The sequence below is a fragment of the Equus asinus genome, chromosome 11 (assembly GCF_041296235.1).
Source record: "Equus asinus isolate D_3611 breed Donkey chromosome 11, EquAss-T2T_v2, whole genome shotgun sequence".
In the NCBI taxonomy this organism is placed as follows: Eukaryota; Metazoa; Chordata; class Mammalia; order Perissodactyla; family Equidae; genus Equus; species Equus asinus.
Genome location: NC_091800.1, coordinates 965,528 through 987,774, shown reverse-complemented (window position 1 = coordinate 987,774; position 22,247 = coordinate 965,528). Strand labels below are relative to the sequence as shown.

The 22,247-nt window shown below is 43.4% G+C and overlaps 1 long non-coding RNA gene across 6 annotated transcripts in view; it reads right to left on the bottom strand.

The window, feature by feature from the left end:
* LOC123287858 (uncharacterized) overlaps window positions 1–17,872 on the bottom strand; it is a 39,628-nt gene extending 21,756 nt beyond the window's left edge. For all 6 annotated transcript variants that reach the window (XR_011506736.1, XR_011506737.1, XR_011506738.1 and 3 more), the window contains exon 1: window positions 17,593–17,872. This is a non-coding gene — a long non-coding RNA (uncharacterized lncRNA). The remainder of the gene's footprint in view (window positions 1–17,592) is intronic.
* Window positions 17,873–22,247: the final 4,375 nt, after the last annotated feature.

Here is a 22,247-nt window from a genome sequence, read left to right as displayed (position 1 = left end):
GCTGACATCACAACCGTAGGTCCAGGCACCGAGCAAGTGTGTCAGGCCAGCTCTGTGCCTGGAATTCCTCCTGGGATGTTTCTCACAACATCTTACATCTTAATCTTTTGTGCTTGAACACAGTGAGCCTCAGCCAGATCTGAGCACAAGAGCCTGGGAGGGAGGGAAGGTCTCCGCTCTGACCCCTCACAGAGCAGAGTCCCTGCTGTGGAGGACTGTGTATCTGCTGGATGGACCCTGGGTTCCCACCAAGAAGAAATCTAGCAAAGGCTAATTTCCCATCTTTCAAGACAAACAGCCCAGCTACAAAGGCTCTCATTTTATCACACATGGGTCACCAGGCAAAGATTCAGTGTCATCATGAGATTTGTATTTTGTTTGGTTTGGTTTTCATTTTGGTGTTTGTTTACCTGAGATTGCAGGTATATTGACTGGAAAATTGGGAAGACAGCCGATGTGAACCAGAAACTACTTCCAGGCACAGCTACTGCATCTACAATTTACCGTAGAATTGCAGAAGTGTCTATTCCAAGTGCCTGAGTGGGCTGAGGTATTTGTCCCAATTTCCCATCTGCCTGTGTCACTGTGAGAAGCCCTATTGTGCACAATCACACAGTAATAATCAGCCTCATCCTCTGGCTGCTGCCCAGAGATGAGCAGAATCCTTGCGTTGGCCGAGGCATCTTTGGATCCAGAGAAGCAGCTGGGGACCTGGAGCCTGGTGCTTCTCTGAATCCGTGTGGTAGTAGAGGAGATGCTGGGAAGGGGACCGTGCATTGTGCTGGTACCCACGCTGCTTTGAGTAAAAATCCTCCCTGAGCCGCTCTGTAGGGACCACAGGCCAGTCCCACATCACCCCCTGCTGGTCATATGTGGAAAAATGAAAAATGCCGAAAATGCAAGAGATAATGTCTGTGAAAAATAGGTAAAATACGTGCTTTTCTAGGAAGGATCAAAATTGGCTCTACTGGAAATATAACAAGTAAGCTCACCTATTTTAATACAGAAATACAAAATGTTATGGATCCACTCCACAGAATGACTGAACAGACAGATATTCTCACATGGAAGCTCTAAAAACATCAGAGACCAGAGGGTTCCAATCTACTTGCTCTATTTTTAAATAACACTTAAAAGGATGGAAAACTTACCAGTTCTTTTAGAGATCAGTTATATCATTTATAATGCATGTTACAGTTAAATTACAGAAAAATAAAAATGGCAGATGAACAACATTAGATATTACGCAAATGTTCTAAATAGAATATTAATGAAGAGATCTCAATACTAGATTAATGAATTGATGAATTATTACCAAGTGTCATTGATTCCAATGATGCAAGTTGTATGCAATAGTAAGAAATATTTTAATATAACACACAATATAAATATAGATAGATAGATATGATCATACGGTCTCAAATGATACTGGAAGGGATTTTGACCAAATTTAGCATCAATTCCTAATAAAAGCCACATAAAACTAAAAGCCACAAACAGAAACATTTATAATACGGCCAGACACACTCTCTCACACACGTATAATGAAATCCTAGTGGCAGCATCTTAGTCAATGGAGTGGTAAAGGGCAGCATTTCCAAAAAGATCAGCAATAGGCAAAGGTGATTCCCTTTGCCCATGTACCTCCATTAATATTCCACAGTATTCTGCAAGCATGAGAAAATCCAATTAAAGTAATGATATCAATGGTTTGGACATAGAATTCATGGGAACAAAGAAGTAGACATTCTTAATGATCCAAATGAACGTTGTGGCCTTAGGTACTCTGGTCCCGGTGCAGAAGTGACAGCAGAGATCACCCCAGTGAGTGACTAGTCACTAACACTCACTAGTACTGGTAACAGGTAGTGACAGAGGCATGTGAGTGGAACAGGGGGAGCAAAGGGGAGGTCTTGGTCCACCTGCCCAGCAGTGAAGAGCATCTTATAAGATATTAGGCAGTCACCTGAGGTTTGGGGTAATCATCTGCATCCCACTCACACTGCATCCCAAGTAACATCAGTCATCACACTTATGGGGCTTCTGTCTCAGAGCCAGAATAAGCCACATGCAGACTTCCAGGGCAGAAAGTGTGGACTTTCTGCCCAAGTGACCAACACACTGAGACAGGCGTTGTGAGTCTGGTGTCACAGCACCTGCTCCATGTGGAACCAAGGAGAAGGCAGGTCCTGTGCGTAAAATCTTGTAAAGGTCCCCTACCAGAAGCTGGAAGAACAAGACTTCCGGGTTTGGTTGAGGCGCCACTGAGCTCTGTCTCCTGAGGGTCCACTGTGCGGACTCCGCCCACAAGCTGTGTCTTGTCTTCTGCACAGTCTTCCCAGGAGCCCACTTCCTCCTTGGAAGTGCATTGGGGCTCGTAATGGTCTGTCAGCCCCACCTTGTTCAAGACTCCCTGAGGAAAAAGGAGGCAATCACCTACATGGGAAACCATCAGTTAGGAAGCCAAAACCAGGAGCTCACAGGGTCACAGGAAGCCTCATGGGTGAAGGCAAGTCCCACATCAGTGAGGACACAGGTTGCCCAACTGCCCTGGAGCCCACTGAGTGGTTGAACATCTGTCTGACCCAACACCTGCCTCTCCTAAGTCTGAGGACACTCCATTGCTGCCCCTGCTGGTGACTGCCCATCCCGCAGCCGCTGTGACATCCCTAAGCACACCACGCAGAGTGTTCGATTTTACAGCAGTCTTCCCCAACGTTACTCCCAAGAGAGTGGAATGAGAAAGGCCTTCTAGGATTACATGGGGACAGTGATGCTCTCACACCTGCACTTCTATTTTCATGAAAAACTATAATTATTTTCAAACTGTCAGTCTCTGTCCATTCCACCCTAGAGCTCCAACCTTGCCTGCTGTGGCAGACACTGACCTCGGTGTGTGAGAGGACAGTGAAAGGGCGCAACAGGAACACACCTATGCTGACACGGCCCTGTGTGCATGTGGGTTGTGCACATGGCTCTGTGTTTTCTTGTGGGTTGTGCACATGGCTCTGTGTGCATGTGGGGTGTGCAGATGGCACATTGTGCATGTGGGGTGTGCCCTGGGATATTGGGACAAAGGAGCCTGGACGAAGCTGTGATATGTAAGCTGGGATCTGTGGGATGAGTCAAGTGATCACCCTGGGAAAGACTGGAAGAGCCTTCAAATCAGAGGTCAGGTCATGTACCGAGGTCAGGAAAAGAGGGGAGGCTGGTTGCTGGTGACGCTGGTAGATGGCCACTTGAGGTCGGAGAGATGGACCCTCTAAGCAGGGGAACCCAGCACCTCCAAATGGAATAGAAAAGAAAAATCTCGAAAAATTAATATTCTCTTACTTAAACCTTGAAATCCTTTATTACACATTTTTAAGGTGTATGAATGTGCATCTTCATATAGCCACAAATGCATTCACAATGATGTTGCCTATATATTTGTTAATCATGCAGATGAAGAAATTTTCACTTATTGTATTATTTTTAATACTCCTGAATAGGCCACACAATTGTCAGCTGGAACCCAGTCCCTGTCCTTTCCTTGGCAGTGAATGCTGCTCTGGGAGGTCCCCATGCACTGGGTGAGCCTGGGGAGCTCAGGGTTTGTGTCTCCTTCCCCACTGGCCTGGGGCCCCATGTGCGCACTGAGGCTGCTGTCCCACACGGAGCAGTAATAATCAGCCTCGTTCCAGGCTGGAGCCCAGAGATGCTCAGGGTGCCACACTGCCTCACCTGGAGCCAGAGAATCTCTCGGAGACCCCAGAGGCCCAGATGTTATTCCTGCTGGTCAGGAGTGTGGGGACACGGCCTTGGGGTTGCTGCTGCAGGCACGCTGCCCCCTCATGGCCGACATTTTTGCTCTTTCCAGTGCAGGTGAGTGTGGCCGTCTGTCCTGGGGACTTGGTCACTGAGGGCGGCTGAGTCAGCCCTGCCTGGGCCACAGACACTGTAGGGCACAGAGAGGAGTGTGAGGGCAGGATCCCAGCTCACTGTGAAGGAGGGTGGGGGCGTGGGGCAGAGCTTGGGGTGGATCTCCATTCCGAGGGTAAGTCACTCTCACCTGTGTGGGGAGTGAGGAGGTGAGGAGGAGAGGAGCCCAGGGCACGGGAGAGACCCAGACTCTGAGCCCTAGAGCGGTGCTGTGGAGACGGAGCTGCCCTAAGTCTCTCTGGATCTCCTGAAACTTTCATCGGGGGTGGAGTGGATACACTCAAATCAGCCCTTGCTCTCTGTCTGCCTCTGGCCTCCCTGCCCTGGTCCTCACAGGGAGATGGAGGTAGAGGAGGGATGAGCTGACCCAGGGGGTGGAGGCCCTGGCTCTTGATGACCCTGGGTCCTGGAGGTCAGCACAGCCCAGTGAGCACACTGATGGCTGAACCCCTGGAGCCCTGGGTGGCTTCCCAGCTGGGAGGGGCCATCTCAGGATTGTCCCACACTGTCCCACATGCCCTCAGACCCCACCCCACCCGGCCTCTCTGACACACCTGGGCCCTCCGGTTAGAGGAGGACTGTTGTCCCGATGCTCTTCATGAAGCTGCTCCTGGTGTCAGAGAGGGACCTGGGCAGCTGGGATTCTAGACACCAGGGGTGTAGGTTGAGGGATGTCCCCGTCACTACAAAGAGGCCACAGCAGCTTGCCTTTCAGCTGCATCAGCAGAGTATGCACAGAATTTTATTAGATCATCGATTATAAGTCCAAAAATGGAGAATGTTTTCTTTCAGTTTTTCATGAGAATTAGATCCCAACAATTTAATACACTTATTTTCCTAACACTGTCGTCACCAGGAGCTTGGGATCATGTGAGATCCGTGTTGGCTCCAGCGCAGTCTCTAGGTCCTTCTTGTTTCTGACATGACTGGAGTCAGCCTCCCTCTGTCCCCATCACTGTCTCTCTGGAGAGACTGGGTGCCCTGGAAAAGGAGCTCCTGCCTGTGTGGACATGAGCAGGCAGAGGGTGCATCGATGGGAATGGCTCAGTCTACAGGGGATCAGAGGAACGGACATGCTCAGATCGACAGACCCATGTAGGGGGCTCAGACCCTCAGATGCTGGTGACAGAGGTGACGTCAATCACAGAGGAGTGAAGGTGTGATCAGGGGCCCCAGGGGGGTGGTTTATGTCTCACTTCCTCGTGGGCACACAGCACTGAGTACACTGAGGTCTCTGTCATATGTGTGACAGTAACAATCACCTCGTCCTCAGGCTGGAGCCCACAGATGGTCAAAGAGACCACGTTGCCTGACTTGGAGACAGAGAATCATCTGGAATCTCTCAGGGCCTGGTACTTCCAAGAGTCAGAGTTTTGGGGCAGCACCACTGACAGCTGGAACCACACACACTATGGGATCCAATGTTGCTGTTCCCGGAGCAGGAGATGGTGACCTCCTGGTCCAGGGTCCCTGACACCGAGGATGGCTGGGTCAGCAAAGACCGTGCCCAGGACCCTGAAATGAGGGACACAGAGTCACAGAGGTGGAGAGTCAGGGCCCTTCCCACACCCCAGGCTGGACACCAAGGGGAAGGAAACGTCCCTGTATCCTTCTAGGGACCCGACCTGACCCCAGAGTCCAGTCACCTTTGAGTGAGTGAGGAGGGTGAGGAGAGGGGTCTGGACCATGACGGAGACACCCCAGAGCTCTCTCTCCCTCCCCCAGATGACACAGGGCTGCCCAATTATCTATCCCTCATCCCTTCCCTCACTCTGATGGGAGCAAGAGCCCTTCATCCAAATTGTTTCCCCTTCTCCTCCCCTCACCTCTCCCAGCCTGTCTGTGAACCAAGATTCAATCCGCTTTGCCTTGGAGTTTATCATTGGATGACATGGAGCTGGTAACTTATGATATGGGCTCTTCTGGGACCTTGGGAGGAAGGATCTGCTGGGGCCCAGGGGTCACTGAGCAGAGGGCACCAGCTAAGCAGCCAGGTGCTTGGGTCACAGCTCTATCTCATCACATGTGGTTCAGACACATGCCCACCGCGCCCCCTGCTGGCCCTGGTGCGCTTTGCACCATGTCAGAATACACTGTCAGCATCCCACCTGCGGGAGGGCAGGGCCTCCGTAAGCATTGCCTTTTCCACAGTCCCCTCCTCATAAAGGGGTGGGGCCCTCACCCAGGCCTTCACTGGGCTGCAACCTCCTCCCCACGCTGACCCCTCAGTGTCATAGAGAGGCCTCCTCACATGGTGGGCTCTCTGATGCCCCTTCAGTTGTTACACAGTGGAGCGCAGGGCCCTGAGAACTGGACCCAGAGGGACAATTTTTGCTGCTTTCTCACAGCAGAAGGACAAAGGCCCTGAGACCAGCCACGTCTCACTGTTTGGGAAGGTGGAGGTGCTCCCCCTCTCTCTGACCCCACTTTCCACTGAGGCAGGTGCAGGCCCCTCGACCCTCCCCCTTCATGCCTCTCATGTACCCCCTGGTGGGGATGGGGGTCCATCAACAGGAACAAGGCAGGGAGGTATTGAGAAGAGGCTGTTCTTCATCCTCAGAAAGACAGAGGTCGGCTGCTCTGGGACCCACCTCTCAGCACAGCTGTCCAGGATGACACTGGGGCTGCAGCCCTGGGACCTAAGGGGATGGGGCTCCACGAAGAGGGCAGCGTCCCCAGGGTGAAACCGAGACCCTTGTAGGAGGGAGAGACTGAGGAGTGAAGGGGGCTTAAGGATTGAGACCACAGGAGACAAGGAAAGCAGACTTTGAGTGACTGAGCCATGGCTGAGTGACAGGAGAAGGGAGGTTTCACACCATCCTCTGGCCCACAGGGACCCTCACATCAGAAGATGACAATGACCACACAGTAGAGCGGATGGAGCTGAGGTGATGGGCTACTTTGAGCAGGGGTCATGCTAGAGGTCCGGGGACCTGCACAGCTGCCTCTATTTATCCCCACCAGGCACCTTCTTAAGGAAACATTCAGAAAGGTGTATTTTGCCTACTCTTTTCCTTTTATTTCTTTCTCTCTCCCTTCCACACACACACACACACACACAAATATAGGTAGAAATGTGTCGTGAATCAGCCATGATGGGCATTCGTACTGAAGAATTTCGTACCATGAAAGAGACCAACTTTGCTTTAAACTTGGCTACTCTCTCACTTTTGTCCTGAAATTTTTACCTGTTCTGTGTATTTTGTGTATCATCACTTCTCTTCCTATGTATAGTTTTCGTGAAAAAATAATAAACGTGTGTGATTGAGCATCAATTTATTAACTAGAACACAGCTTTAATCTTACTCTTTTTTGTATCTAAAATACTCCATTTACAAAATAATTATGTAATTTTTTACCCAACCTGTTCACTCTAACAGAACTGTACTAGTGAAAATATTGTGATATTTCTTTACTAATTTCTCAGTGAATAATTTAGCCTTTCACAGTGACAATGAACACAAATTTCTCAGTGAATTCATAGAGATAGGAAGTCCACTAAATACATAGTCTCCGTTGCATAGAGAGAAAAAGTAGGTAATATATAGAGATGACTAGAGAAGAATTTACATAATTTGATAACTCAGATAAATATGGCTTTTCAAATGGAATTTCCAATGATTCTATTTCCAAATGTGTGGAGGTATAATTAACAAGTAAATATTGTATTATATTTAAGGTGTGAAATGTGGTGATTTAATACATATGTACACACACATTTTCAAATGATTACCACAATAAGTTAATTAACACATCCATCACCTTTTTGTATTTGGTGAGAATACTTAAGATCTACTCTCTTAACAAGTTTAAAGTGTTCAACAATGTATTATTAACTATAGTCACCATGCTATATATTAGAGCCTCAGAAATTATTCATCTTTTTTTTTTTTGAGGAAGATTATCCCTGAGCTAACATCTGCTGCCAATCCTCCTCTTTTTGCGGAGGAAGATTGGCCCTGAGCTAACATCCGTGCCCATCTTCCTCTACTTTATATGTAGAAGGCCTGCCATAGCACGGCTTGACAAGTGATGCATAGGTCCGTGCCTGGGATCCGAAACAGCAAACCCTGGGACACTGAAGCGGAGTGCACGAACTTAAATGCTGTGCCACTGGGCCAGCCCCAGCAATTATTCATATTAATACTGAAAATGTATACCATTTGCTACTTTTCATTTAAATAGGAACAAATTTTATGTTCTTTGTCCTAGAAATGTCAGGTGACATCTCAGAAATGGTAGAAATGGGTGGGTTGGTATTTCAAATAAAAAAAATGTACTGTATTTATTTCCATCACGTCAGCTTTTAGGCCTCTCACTCTGCAATTTTCACTCTCCACTATAGTTGGGGTGCAGGTCTTTTTCCTACATATAGCTCGTTTCCAGAAACAGAGAACAATTATTGTGACACTCTATTCAATTTTTCAAACTATTTACTCTTCAATGATGCACTACAAGATATAAAAACACACTTATATAGAGAACACCAGGTGGGCGCCACAGTGTGGGGCATATGTTCACTCTGATAATCCTATGATGACCCATCTCAGTGGTTCTGTGCTGATGGACACCTTGTCCTCCATTTTGTCACTCTGTCAGTGGGGAGGTCAGATTTGATGGCAGGTGAACAGTTCTTAGCTTTATACCAAGAGTCCTCCAAGATGGGAAACCAGCACTGCTGCTCTAGAAGTATGTTCACAAGGATTCTGTGAATGTGGTGACAACAAATGGGCTGTCTAACTCTTCTCAGAATATTTGACACTACTTTTCATGTCCCCTTCTCCAATACATTATGCAGAGTTATAAATGCGTCTTATAATTTTCTTTTATTCCTCAGTTTATATTTTTGAAACTTCATTCAAATTGGTTGTAAGTTGTGTATCCATTTAGAAAAATGTACACTTTCCTAATTCCAATCTTGAACACTCTCCTCCAGAGAATATAAACAGTGAGAACACACCCAGCCCAAAATCCCTGAATTCAACACACAGAGGAGCTGGAGCCAAGAATCAGGTGCTGTATTTCCTGGGGAAGAGTGACAGGCAGTGTTCCCACTGTAGGGGAGGATGACAATTCCTCTACCCTCTATGTCCTTCTGGTTAGTCTAAGAATTAAGTTGACATGAGACAGGATAACAGGAGAAAAATCAAAGTACAATAACATGTACACATGAAATAAATGCAGGAAAACCGAGTAACTCACCAAAATGGCCAAAGCCAGCACCTTAAATACCATCTTCAATGAAATAAGATGTAGATAAAGAAAACACAAACCAATAAACAAAACAACACAAAAATATCCCTAATATTTACACAAAAGTCCAACCTCCCCCCAAAAAAACATACCAGCAAACCAAATTCAACTGTACCTTAAAAAATTTATACATTATGGACAAGTAAGATATTTGCTAGAATGCAAGGATGGTTTAACATATGAAAATCAATCAGTGTAATATAGTACATTAACAGTATGAAGGACAAAAAACACATGATCCTCTCAATTGATGTATAAGAAGCATTCAACAAGTTTCAACACTCTTTCATGATAAAAACAAGACCAAAAAATTCAACCAACTCAAAATAGAAGGGCCCTACCTCAAGATAATAAAGGTCATATATGGCAGAATCACAGCTAACATTGTACCAGATGATGAAAAGCTGAAAGTTTTTCCTCTAAGATCAGAAAGAACACAAGGATGCCCACTCTCACCACTTCTACTGACTATACCACTGGAAGTCCTGGCTAGAGCAATTAGGCAAGAAGAAGAAATAAAAGACATCCAAATCAGAAAGGAACAGTTAAAACTGTCTCTGCAGATGATAGGATATTATATATAGATAACTCTAAAGACTCCACCAAAACCTGTTAGAATAAACAAACAAATTTAGAACATTTTCAGAATACAAAAACAAAATACAAAAGTCAGTTGTGCTTGCACACACTAACAACACACTACCTGCAAAAGAAATTTGGAAAACAATCCCATTTACAATGACATCAAAATGAATAAAACTCTTAGAAATAAATTTAACCAAGGAACTGAAACATCTGCACAGTGACAACTAAAGAACATTGATGAAATAAATTGAAAAAGACACAAATCAACAGAAAGATATCCAATGTCCATTGGAAAAATTAGTATTGGTAAAACATCTATACTACCTAAGGTGTTATATAGACTCAGTGCAATTACTTTCAAAATCCAAATGCTATCTGATACAGAAAGAAAAATATTTGACCATAAACTTTACATGGAACCACGAAATACCTCAAACAGAAAAAAACAATGTTGAGAAAGAACAAAGCTGGAGGTCTCATAATTCCTGATTTCAAAACATATTGCAAAGCTACAATAGTCAATGAAGTATTACACTGGAAGAAAGACAGACATCTATACAAATGAAACAGAATAGAGAGCCCAGAAATAAAGTCACGCATAGACGGTCAACTGATCTTCAACAAGGTTGCCAAGAATACACAATGGAGAAACGATAGCTCTCCAAAAAAGGTTTGCAGAAAACTGAATATGCATATTCAAAAGAATAAAACTGAGGAGTCTGATCTAACACCATACACAGAAATGATTTCCAAGTGGATTAGAATTAAACATAATAGTGGAGACTGTAAAAGTGTTAGAAGAAAACAGAATAAAAGGATAATGACATTGGTGTTGGCAATGATTTCTTGGGCATGACATCAAATCACAGGACACAAAAACAAAAATTAGAAAAGGGAGGTCACAATTATCTGAAAATATACACAGCAAAGGAAACAGCAAGTGAAAAGACAACTTATAGAATGGGAAAAGAATATTTGTAAGCTATATATCTGATATGAGGTTATTATAAAAAATACATAAAAGAACACCTATGACATAACAGAAAAAGTCAAATAACCTGATTGAAAAATGGGTAAATGTTTGATGTAAAGTGATGCAGCCACTGTGGAAAATAGTACTGGGTTTCCTCAAAAACCAAAAGTACAACTACTATATGATGCCGCTCTCCCACTTCTGGGTACTTATCTAAAAAATTGAAATCAGGATCATAAAGAGAAAATTTCACTCCTGTGTTCATTGCAGCATTACGCACAATATTCATGAGGTAGAAACAACGTAAATGTCCTCTGACAAATGAAACAGTAAGGAAAAATTAACATATACATGCAATGGAATATAATTCAGTGAGGAACCAAAAAAACAAAAAGGAAATCCTGCCATATGCTACAACATGAATGAACCTCAAGGGGCATTATGCTAAGTGAAATAAGCCAGACACAGAAGGACAAATACTGTAATATGGCACAGTTCCAGTTATACGAGATTTCTAAAATAGTCAAACTCATCCAAATGCTGCAGGAGCAGCAACGGTACTCATGTCTTAGCCCTTGCCCTTTCTCCAGCAGTGGCAAATGGCACCTGAGACCCGAGGCTTCAGGAGCCACAGCAGAACCCACGACCCAGCCCCCAGTGGTGGCACTCCTGACACACACTCTACCAGCAGCAGGGAATGTCTACAAGACCCTGGTCACCCAGCAGTGACAGTGACACCTGTGAACCTACTGCTCCTGGCAGCAATGCTGCCATAAAACCTGGGAGCAGCAGCACAAGTGAAGCACAGGGCAGCCTCACCCAAGCCCATGGAGAGCCAGTGGGAAAATATGACACTCAGGAGACTCCAAATGCAGAGGAAGTGTTTGCAGGCTGGTCACCCTGATGGTGACACCTGAGAATGCAGGAACATCATAAACATCAAGGCACCAACAACCTTGGAATCACAAGCAGCACAGGGACGGTACTGACAATGCCTCTGCAGTGGCAGTGGATGGTGAAGTGTGCAGGCTCTCAAAAACATGCAGAAGCAGCCTAGAATCAAAGTACCCAAAGTCTTACCCAAATAAGAAAGGTGTTTACTGCCACAAATGCACTGGCAGAGGATCAACTCATCAAGCACCATGAAGAACTACAGTAACAAGGCAGAACAAAAAGGAAATGAGAAGTCTCTAGAAATCAAACTGGAAGTCATGGAAGACTGCCATCTGACTGACAGGGAACTCAAATAGCTGTCATGAAGACACTCAGTGAGCTACAAGAAAACTCAGACAATTCAATGAGCTCAGAAATAAAATTAATGAAGAGAAGGAGTACGTCATCAAAGAGACTGAAACTTTAAAGAAACAAACAAACAGAAATTCAGGAGAAGAACACGATAAATGAGATGAAAAATAAAGTAGAAAGCACTGGAAATACAGCAGCCCATATCAAAGAGAGAAGTAGCAAACTCAAAGATAGAGACATAGAAATGATTCAGGTAGAAGAGGAGAGAGAGCTAACATTTTTTAAAAAATAAAGAAATTCTATGAGGAATATATGAGTCTATTAGGAAAAGCAACATAAGGATAACAGGTATCCCAGAAGGAGAAGAGAGTGAGAAAGGAGCAGAGAGCTTAGTCAAAGAAACAATAGCTGAGAATTTCCCAACCCTGAGGAAAGAACTGGATATACCAGTACTTGAAAGAAATAGAACTCCTAAGTATCTCAATGCAAAAAGACCTCTCCAAGGCATGTAACATTAAAACTGTCAAAAGTCAATGATGAGAAAGAATATTGAGGGTGGCCAGAGAGATGAAAATAATTTACAAAGGGAACCCCCATGAAGCTATCAACAAATTCTTCAGCAGAAACTCTACAGGCTAGGAGAGAGTGGAATGATATATTCAAAATATTGAAAGACAAACACTATCAGCCAAAAATACTCTATCCAGCAAAGTTCTCCTTCAGATATAAAGGAGAAACAAAGGCTTTCACAAACAAATCTGAGAGAGTTTATCACCAGTAGACCTCCCTTACAAGAAAAGTTCAAAGGAGCATCATACCTGAAACTAAAAGGAAAAGGTTGACAAGATTTCAGCTTGGTGATAAAGACACAGACAGAATCAGAAAATTGCAACTCTATATCATACTAAGTAAACAGTTATACCATAAAGGCTAAATGGGAAAAAAACAGAACAAAAATAACTATAACCACTTTAATATAACAAACTCACCACACATAAAGGATAATTTGTGACAATAAAAACATAGAACAGGATGAAGAAAAGGATAGTATCTTCATAGGCTAATGGAGATAAAGTGCTATCAGGAGAAAAAGGACCTCTCATCTAGGAGATCTTTTATACAAACCTTATGTTAACCACAAAACTGGAAAATCAGAGCAGAGTCATAAATCATAAATAAAAAGGAAAATGAGAAAAACATCACAAAAACCCAGCTGACTGAAACTGCAGACAGAATTACAAGGAAAAAGAAACAAGGAAACAGAACAACCAGATAACAATAGATAAAATAACAGTATTAAACCCTCGCATATCAATAATCACTCTAAATGGGAATAGATTGAATTCATCAATCAAAAGACACAGAGTGGCTGGATAGATTAAAAGACAAGACCCAATAATATGCTGCCTCCAAGAGAGCTAAGTCAGGTCTAAAGACACACAAAGGCTCAGAATGAATGGATGGAAGATAATACTCCAAGCAAATAGCAACTGAAAGACAGTAGGTGTCACCACACTTATATTAGACGAAATAGACTTCAAGCCAAAAAAGATAGCAAGAGACAAAGGTGAGCATTCTATAATGATAAAAGGGACATTCCACCCAGAAGACATGACATATTCATATGTATGCATCAAACATAGGAGCACCAAACGATATAAAGGAACTATTAACAGAAGTAAAGAGAGAAATTGACAGCAACAGAATAATAGTAGGGAACTTTAACACCCTACTTACAATAATGGATAGATCATCCAGACAGAAAGTCAACAAGGAAACATTGGCATTAAAGCAAACACTAGACCAGATGGACTTTCTCTCTCTATATATATAATATTCTACTGTAAAGTACCAGCATAGATATTCTAAACATTCTTCTCAAGTGCACATGGAACATTCTCAAAGATAGACCATATGTTGGAAAAGAAAATAAGCATCAATAAATTTAAGAAGATTGAAATCATATCAAGCATCTTTTCTGACTACAGTGGTGTGAAATTAGAAATCAACTAGGAGAAGAAAACTAGAAAACTCACAAATACATGGAGACTAAACTACATGCTACTGAACAACTATTGGATCAATGAAGAAATCAAAGGAGAAATCAAAAGAACACCCGGAGACAAATGAAATTGAAAATACAACATACAAAAACTTACAGGATGCAGTAAAAGCAGTATGGAGAAAAAACAGGAAAAATCTCAAATAAATAATCTAACTCTACCTAAAGAAGTAGGAGAAAAAAGACAAATAAGCCCAAAGTCAGCAGAAGGAAGGAAATAATAAAAATCAGATCAGACATAAATGAAATATAGACTAAAAAAAGAAAAGAAAGGATCCACGAAAATAAGAGCTGCTTCTTCAAAAAGAAAAACAAAATTGACAAACCCTTAGCAAGACTCACAAATAAAAAAAGAATGTTCAAATAAAATGAGAAATGAAAGAAGAGAAATTACAACAGATACTACAGAAATAGAAAAGATTATTTGAAAATACTAAGAAAAGCCATATGCCAATATATTGAATAACCCAGAAGAATAAGATAAATTCTTAGAATCATATAACCTCCTGCAGCTGAATCAAGAAGAAATAAAGAGCCTGAATAGATCAGTCACTAGTAAGAAAGCTAAAGCAGTAAGACACACCTCCCAGAAAACAAAAGTCCAGGACCAAATGGCTTCTCTGGTGAATTCTACCAAACTTTCAAAGACTTAATATTTATCCTTATGAAATTCTTCCAAAAAGTTGAAGAGGATGGGACACTCCCTAACTCAGTTTATGAGGCCAACATTACCCTAAAACTAAAGCCAGATAAGGACAATGCGAAAAAGGAAAGTTACAGACTGATATTGCTGATGAACACAGATGCAAAAATCCCTAACAAAATATTAGCAAATCAAATACAACAATACATTAAAAGAATCGTACACCATGATGAATTGGGATTTATTCCAGGGATGCAAGGATGGTTCAACATCATCCACAAAACAATCAATGTGAGACACCACATTAACAAAATGAAGAATAAAAAACTCATGAACATCTCAATAGATGCAGAGAAAGTACTTGTCAAGATCCAATATCCAATTATGATAATGACTCTCAATAAAGTAGGAATAGAAGGAAAGTACCTGAATGTAAAAAAGGCCATATACCACAAACCCTCAGCCAACATCACACTCAATGGTGAAAAAGTGAAAGCTATTCCTCTAAAGACAGGAACGAGACAAGGATGTACACTCTCACCATTATATTCCACATAGTATTAGAAGTCCTAGCCAGAGAATTTAGGCAATAAAAAGAAATAAAAAGGATCTGAATTGGAAAGGAAGAAGTTAAACTGTCACTAGTTTTGGATGGCATGATTTTCTATGTAGAAAACCCTAAAGAATTAACCAAAAACTACTAGAAATAATTAATGAATACAGTAAAGTTTCAGGGTACAAAATCAACATATGAAAATCAGTTGTATTTCTATACACTAACAAGGAACTAGCAGAGAGAGAAATCAAAAATAAAAATCCATTTACAGTCTCAAAAAAGTGAATAAAATACCTACGAATAAATTTAACCAAGGAGGTCAAAGACCCATACACTGAAAAATATGACATTATTGGAAGAAATTGAAGAAGACATAAAGAAATGGAAAGCTATTCCACGTACATGGACTGGAAGAATAAACAGAGTTCAAATGTCTTTATTACATAAAGCAATCTGCAGAATCAATGCACTGTGAATGAGAATCTCAACAACATTTTTCATGGAAATACAATGATGAATCCTAAAATTTATATGGAACAACACAAAACTCTGAATAGCCAAAGGAATCCTGAGAGAAAAGAACAAAGCTGGAGGTATCACACTTCCTGAATTCAAAATAGACTACAAAGCTACAGTAATCAAAACAGCATGGTAGTGGCAGAAAAACACACACTCAGATCAATGGAACAGAATTGAGAGCCCAGAAATAAACCACGCATCCATGGGCAGCTAATTTCCGACAAAGGAACCAAGAACGTACAAGAGAGAAAGGAAAGTCTTCAAAAAATGGTGTTGTGAAAATTGGACAGTCACATGGAAAAGAATGAAAGTAGACCATTATCTTACACCATACACCTAAATTAACTCAAAATGGATTAAAGACTTGAATGTAAGATCTGAAATCATAAAAGTCCTACAAGAAAACACAAGCAATATACTCTTAAATGTCAGCTTTAGTATCTTTTTGAATATCATGCACCCTTAGGCAAGAGTAACAAAAGGAAAAATAAACACATGGGACTACATCAAACTAAAAAGCTTCTGCATAGCAAAGGAAACCATCAACAAAATGCAAAGACAAACTAAGTTAGGAGAAGATGTTTGCATTAATATTTGGATTAGTATCCAAAATACATAAAGAATTCATACAACTCAACATCAACAGTAAAACCCAATTAAATAATGGGCAGAGGATCTGAACAGACATTTTTCCAAAGAAGATATACAGATGAACAACAGGCACTTGAAAAGATTAGGGAAATGCAAATCAAAGCTACAGTGAGATACACCCTCACACCCAAGCAGAAGGGCTATTCAAAGAGACCAGAAATAGCAAGTGTGTTTTAGGACGTGGAGAAAGGAGAACCTCATATACTGCTGGTGGGATGTTAACTGTTGTAGCCACTTTGGAAAACAGGATGGAGATTCCTCAGAAACTGATACTTGAACTACCATATGAAAGAAAGAAAGATGGAATCCTTTCTCCCCCAATCCTAACTCCCTATGGCTTTTCACCCCAGATAGCCAATTTCTTTGCAAACTTATTAAGACTTAAAAGAAATTACACTGTTTAAATCTCCACGATAAACTTCCTGGGAGGCATAATGGATCTAGAAAGGAGATCCTCTCTGCCCCAAATGATCGCAGGAAAGCGGGAAGGAGCATTTTGAGGACAAGCTGGCACAAAAAGCACGGCTCTCCACTCCTAATCATCTGTTTTCATTATGGTAAAATATGTATAACCCAAAATTTACCGTTCCGGCCGTCTTTACGTGTGCACGCAGCGGCATTAAGTCCATCCGCAATGCTGTGCAGCCATGACCACTACCCTTTTCCAGAACACTCCCCATCTCATACAAACCCTGTTCCCAGTGAACATGAACGCCCAGCACCCCCCTCAGGCCCTGGGACCCGCGGGTCCGCTCTCTGACCGTTGATCCGCCTGCTCCAGCTTCTCACGTCAGTGACATCCGCCCTTCAGTTCCACCCTCTCAACCACCACATCTACGGTTTGTAGTTTTCTCTCAAAACTGCCCCAAATGACACCGACAGGAAATGCAACTGCAAAACAGTGATTTTCCGTGATCGCTATCACATCAATCGATGATAAAGCCGTTGACAAACTACTTTCTGCAGTTTTTGAAATTTCAATATTACCCAAAAGACCTAAATGACGAGGCTGTTTAGAGTTGAAATCCTGCACAATTCGCCCTATTTTACCCTCGTGCTTCCCAAAGCCTCAAGTTAAATGAGCCAAACCCACTGACTCCGGGCTCAGGAGCCACTCGGACGCCCTGAGCCCCGCCCTGTGCCCTCTCGGCCGGACCTGGAGCCCTCGGTCCCTGAGGACAAACCTGCACATCCTCCTCAGGGGGCACGCGGGGCGGCCACACCTTCCAGTCAGTCAGCGCGTTCAGGACGAGGAGCGCGAGCGGAGTCTGGTCCCTGCTCAGCGCCCGCGACTGTCGCCTGCCACACACGACCGGGGTCGGCGCCCTCACCAGGGTCCAGGCTCTGAGGGGCCGCTGCCGCCAACGTCCCCGCTGCCAAGTCCGCTGACGCCCAACTGCCACCGCCGCCGCCGCCGGCTCTGAGGGCCCTGGGGGAGGGGCTGGCCGCTGCGGCCCCGCCTCCAAGCGCCGACCACGCCCCCATGACACGCCCACCGCGGACTTCCGGCCGGCGGGGGAATCCGCTTCTCTCCTCAGGGCCAGTTCCTTTAGCGCCCTCTCTGGTCGCGGTGAGTAATGCAGGAAGGCTGTGCAGGGCTGCGTGATGGACATCCAAAATGCCGCCAACCACGCCTACCGTGTGCTCTTGATCTGCGTCTATCCTTCTACCAAAACCATTCAGCTCTAAACGCTGTAACTTTGACTTTTACAAGCTTGTGGCCTTATTTCTCCCACTTTATTCTCTTATTTTAGTGTTTTAGCTATGCGTGCTCCTTAGCTTTTCCATACACATTTTCGCATAATTTTTTCTGTATCTACAAAATGTCTTGTTGAGATTTTGATGGGAATTATATTAAATACATGTATCAATTTAAAAGAAAATTGACTTCTTTACAATACTAGATTTTCCGACTCACGAATGTACTGCATCTCTCCATTTATTTAGATCGACTTTTTTTGATTAATTTCATCTGCATTTGAAAGTTCTCAGAATCCAAGATCTGTACAAGACTTCTACAAATTTTTTGTGTATTTCTTAGAATTACACTTAAGTTTTTCATCTCTGAAGAATAGTAACTGATTATATACTTTAAATTTCTGCCAATGCTGTCATTGCTAGTATACTGAAATCCAAATGATTTTTGTATACTAATTTTGTGACCTCCAAATTTGGTGAAGCCACTTATTACTTATAGAAATTTTCATTTGTAGATTCCATGGAAATTTCTATGGAAGCAGTCATGTCCTTTGCAAAAAAGGCATGGTTGCATTTCTTCTTTTTCTATATGCATGTCTTTTCTTTCCTTGTCTCATTGCACTCACTGGAACTTCCAGTATGATATTAAATAAGAGTAGTGAGGATGGGCCTCCTTGCCTTGTTCTCAGTGATAGCAGGAAAGTGTTAAATATTTCCTCCTTAGGGATAGTGATAGCTGTAGGTTTCTGTGGATCAATTTTATCAGGGTGAGGCTGTTCTTTATGCCTAACATACTGAGATTTTTTTAATCATGTGTTAAATTTTGTCAAATTGTTTTATACATTGATTGATATGATCATGTGAGTTTTCTTCTTTAATCTTTTCATACGGTTAATTACGTTGATTGATTTTTCATACTGAGCTAGGCTTGCATGCCTGCAGTAATCCACAGTTGGACATGCTATATATATTTTATATACCGCAAAATATAATTTGATAATATATTAAGGAATTTTATGTCTATAATTGTGAGGGATATTGGTCTATATATTTTTGTGCATTTTAAATTAATACGTCTTCTATGTTGTTGGATTTAGTGTCTATGAATGTTGCTTGGATCTTATCAGTTCATCACGTTGAGTTCTCTTATATTCTTGCTGACTTTCTGTTGAGGTTTTTATCAGATGTTAAGAAGGCTTTATTGAAGTCATAAGGTGTATTTGTGGATCTACTTCTCTTTTCACTGATATCAGTTTTGCTTCACATATTTTGCATCTCCTTGCTGAGACTTTCAATTATTCCATTTATTTCAAGTTTATTCATATGTGTGTTAATTTATTTTGCTAATAGTTGCTTTTAATCATTGTCAGATAGGTAATTCTAACATTTTTGTCATGTCTGTGTTGGCATCTATTGTTTGTCTTTCTTCACTGTGTGATGTTTTCCTGATTCTTAGTGTGAAGAATTATTTTCGATTGAAAGCTGAACATTTTGGGTATTGCATTATGAGACTTTGGGTAGTACTTAAACTTTTTGTCTTAGCTGGCTTTCTGTTACATCACTCCAGCAGGGGAGAAGAGGTGAGCAACACCTCATTCCTTCCAGGTGTGGGGAAATGTTCAGACTCCCCATTGCAGGTGGAGATCTTTTCCCTGCTGGGAGGGGGTAGGAGTGCAGACTTCCCACCAAGCCTCCACAGATACTCCCTGGATGGGAGAGGTAGGAGTGTCTCCTTATTGATGCAAATATGCCTACACTGACTCCAGGAGGGCAGGGCAGCTCATTACCACATGGCAGTGATAAAGGTCCCCACTCTGCTCTTGGCCTGCTCTGTGTCTACCTCTGTGGGTATGTGGAGGAGCACCCACCCCTTCACTGCTGGGTGGAGAGTGGAAATCCAGCACCCACAAGCTCTCTACTGATGCCACAGGGAGAGGGCTGCATTACCACCTGACATTCCTCCCACTGAAAGCTGGGGTCTAGGTACCTCCCTCTACCCAGAGCTGACTCTAGTGCTCCTTGTCACTGCCCAATAGCTTGGAAATGACATTGTGTCATGCTTAAAGTTTTGTTTGAAATGACCATGAAACTCTGTCTGGTCACTCAGGTCACTCCCCTGTGGAACCCTCATCTGAATGCCCTAGGACTGCCCTGTTGTGAGGAAGCCCAGGTCACTTGGGGAGGTCTCACGTAGGTCCTCTAGCCAAATCCGGCATCAACTACACACATGGGAGTGAAGTCACCTCCCCTGGATTCCAACCCCTAGTTTTCCAGTCAGGCCCAGCCAGGGGGTCTTCTCTGCTGAGGCCCCAACATGATAGAGTAGAAAGAAGCCGTCCCCACTACATCTTGTCTGAATTCCTATCTTGTGTCCATGAGCAAAATTAAGTGGTGTTTTTATGCCAATATTTTGGGGAAATTTAAAAATTTTTTCCTTGTTGATTTGTTTCGTACAGTAATAGCAATAAGAATAATGCTCTCATAGAAAACTCAAAATGTACAAAAGTGTGTGTATTAAAATCTGAGTTTCCTCCTTCCTTCCTGACAGCTTTCCAGTTTCTGCCACTGGAAGAAACATGGTTAAATTTCCAATTTACTTCTGGATTTATTAATTGAACAATCATTAGCACCGACTCTGTAACAGGCATTTTTCTAAGGGCTTCACAACACTGCCACCATGGTCATCCCCACAGGAGGTGACCTAGTGTGGACTGGGCCCTGACAGGGCGGAGGAGGGGAGGACCAGAGAAGGGATTGGAGGGTACACATTTATTCCTCTCTGACCTCACCTGATTGTAGTTACCTGGAAATCAGCCTGTCTCCTTGGTGGATGGGCTGCCATTTAGGGGACTTCTTCAGGGGTCAGCAGACAGCTCTAGGTCTGAGACATTTCTGTCCCTGTCCCTTTGGAGCCTCATGTTCTCACTCCCAGTGAGTCTGGCTGTGGCCACCTCACAGCGATGCTGTCGTAGAGGAGCTTGCACAGGTGGAGTGCTGGGCTGCGGGCCTGGCACCAGTCACTGTGAGATGCTGCGTCTGATGCTGCGCTCGGTTAGTGCTGTACCTGGAACCCCCACCCCCAGCATGGCCAGGGTTTGCAGACATCCCATCACAGGCTCCTTAGTTTCCAAAGTGACGTCACAGCTGCCCCAAATCTCTTACAGGACTCCAGCCCCAGAGCAAAGGTGGGGGCCCTTCACCCACATCTGCATCCTCTGATCTTTCTGTGCCTTTCCTGAGTCAGGGTGGGGGAAATCCCTCTTCTACCCTTCTTGTGTTCTTATGGCCGGACTAACAGTAAAATTGACACAAGACCAGACTAACAAGAGAAATCCCAGTTTAATATGTACATATTGGAGATCACAGAGAAATGATGCTCAGAGAGTGAACAAAGCAGGCAGTAGGTATATATTTTATACAGTGAAGCAATACATTTGTGAGGAATGACAGGACAAAGAAACTTAGATTTGGGCCTGTAATTGTGAGGTGTTTCAGCAGAGTTCAGCCTTTGGGGGGGCATCAGCAGGTCTATGTTGCTTCTCAGCCCGAATCCACAGCTCTGGAGCTCAGGACGCGGGGATCGCACCCTCTACCTGGGGATGTGTGCCCTGGTTTCAGGGGAAACAGAACAGGAGGGCCAGGATGCCCTTTGTGCTTCTCAGGTAACTTTCATTCAAAGGAATGAATATGCTTGTGGGGTGTTCGGGGGCAGCCTGTTCTGGGCCCTGAGACCTGGATTCTGTTTACAGAACAATCTGAGATGAGCACTGAAAGAGGATGCAGCCTGAACCCTGAGTCCCCACAAAGACCCTGAGAGCTCAGAGTCTCAAGGAAGCACAGGGCAGAGATGCAAGGTTCCCCAAAGCGTAGGACCACCACGGTGCACCACCCCAGGGCCAGGCCAGCACACCGTGTGCTGCGGGGACACTCTGTCACTTTCTGAGGCAGTTAGAACAGAAGCGGAGTGATCTACGATTTAATGAAAGGTTCTGGATTCTTTCCCCTGGAACTATGAACTTGGGTCCCAGTGATGAGCCTTGGAGACACAGTCAGGGATCCTGAAATCATGTGTCATCTTCTGTAAAGAGCCCTCTGGGCCTTGATTCTCCTATGATGGGATACAGGTCACAGGGTCCTTCAC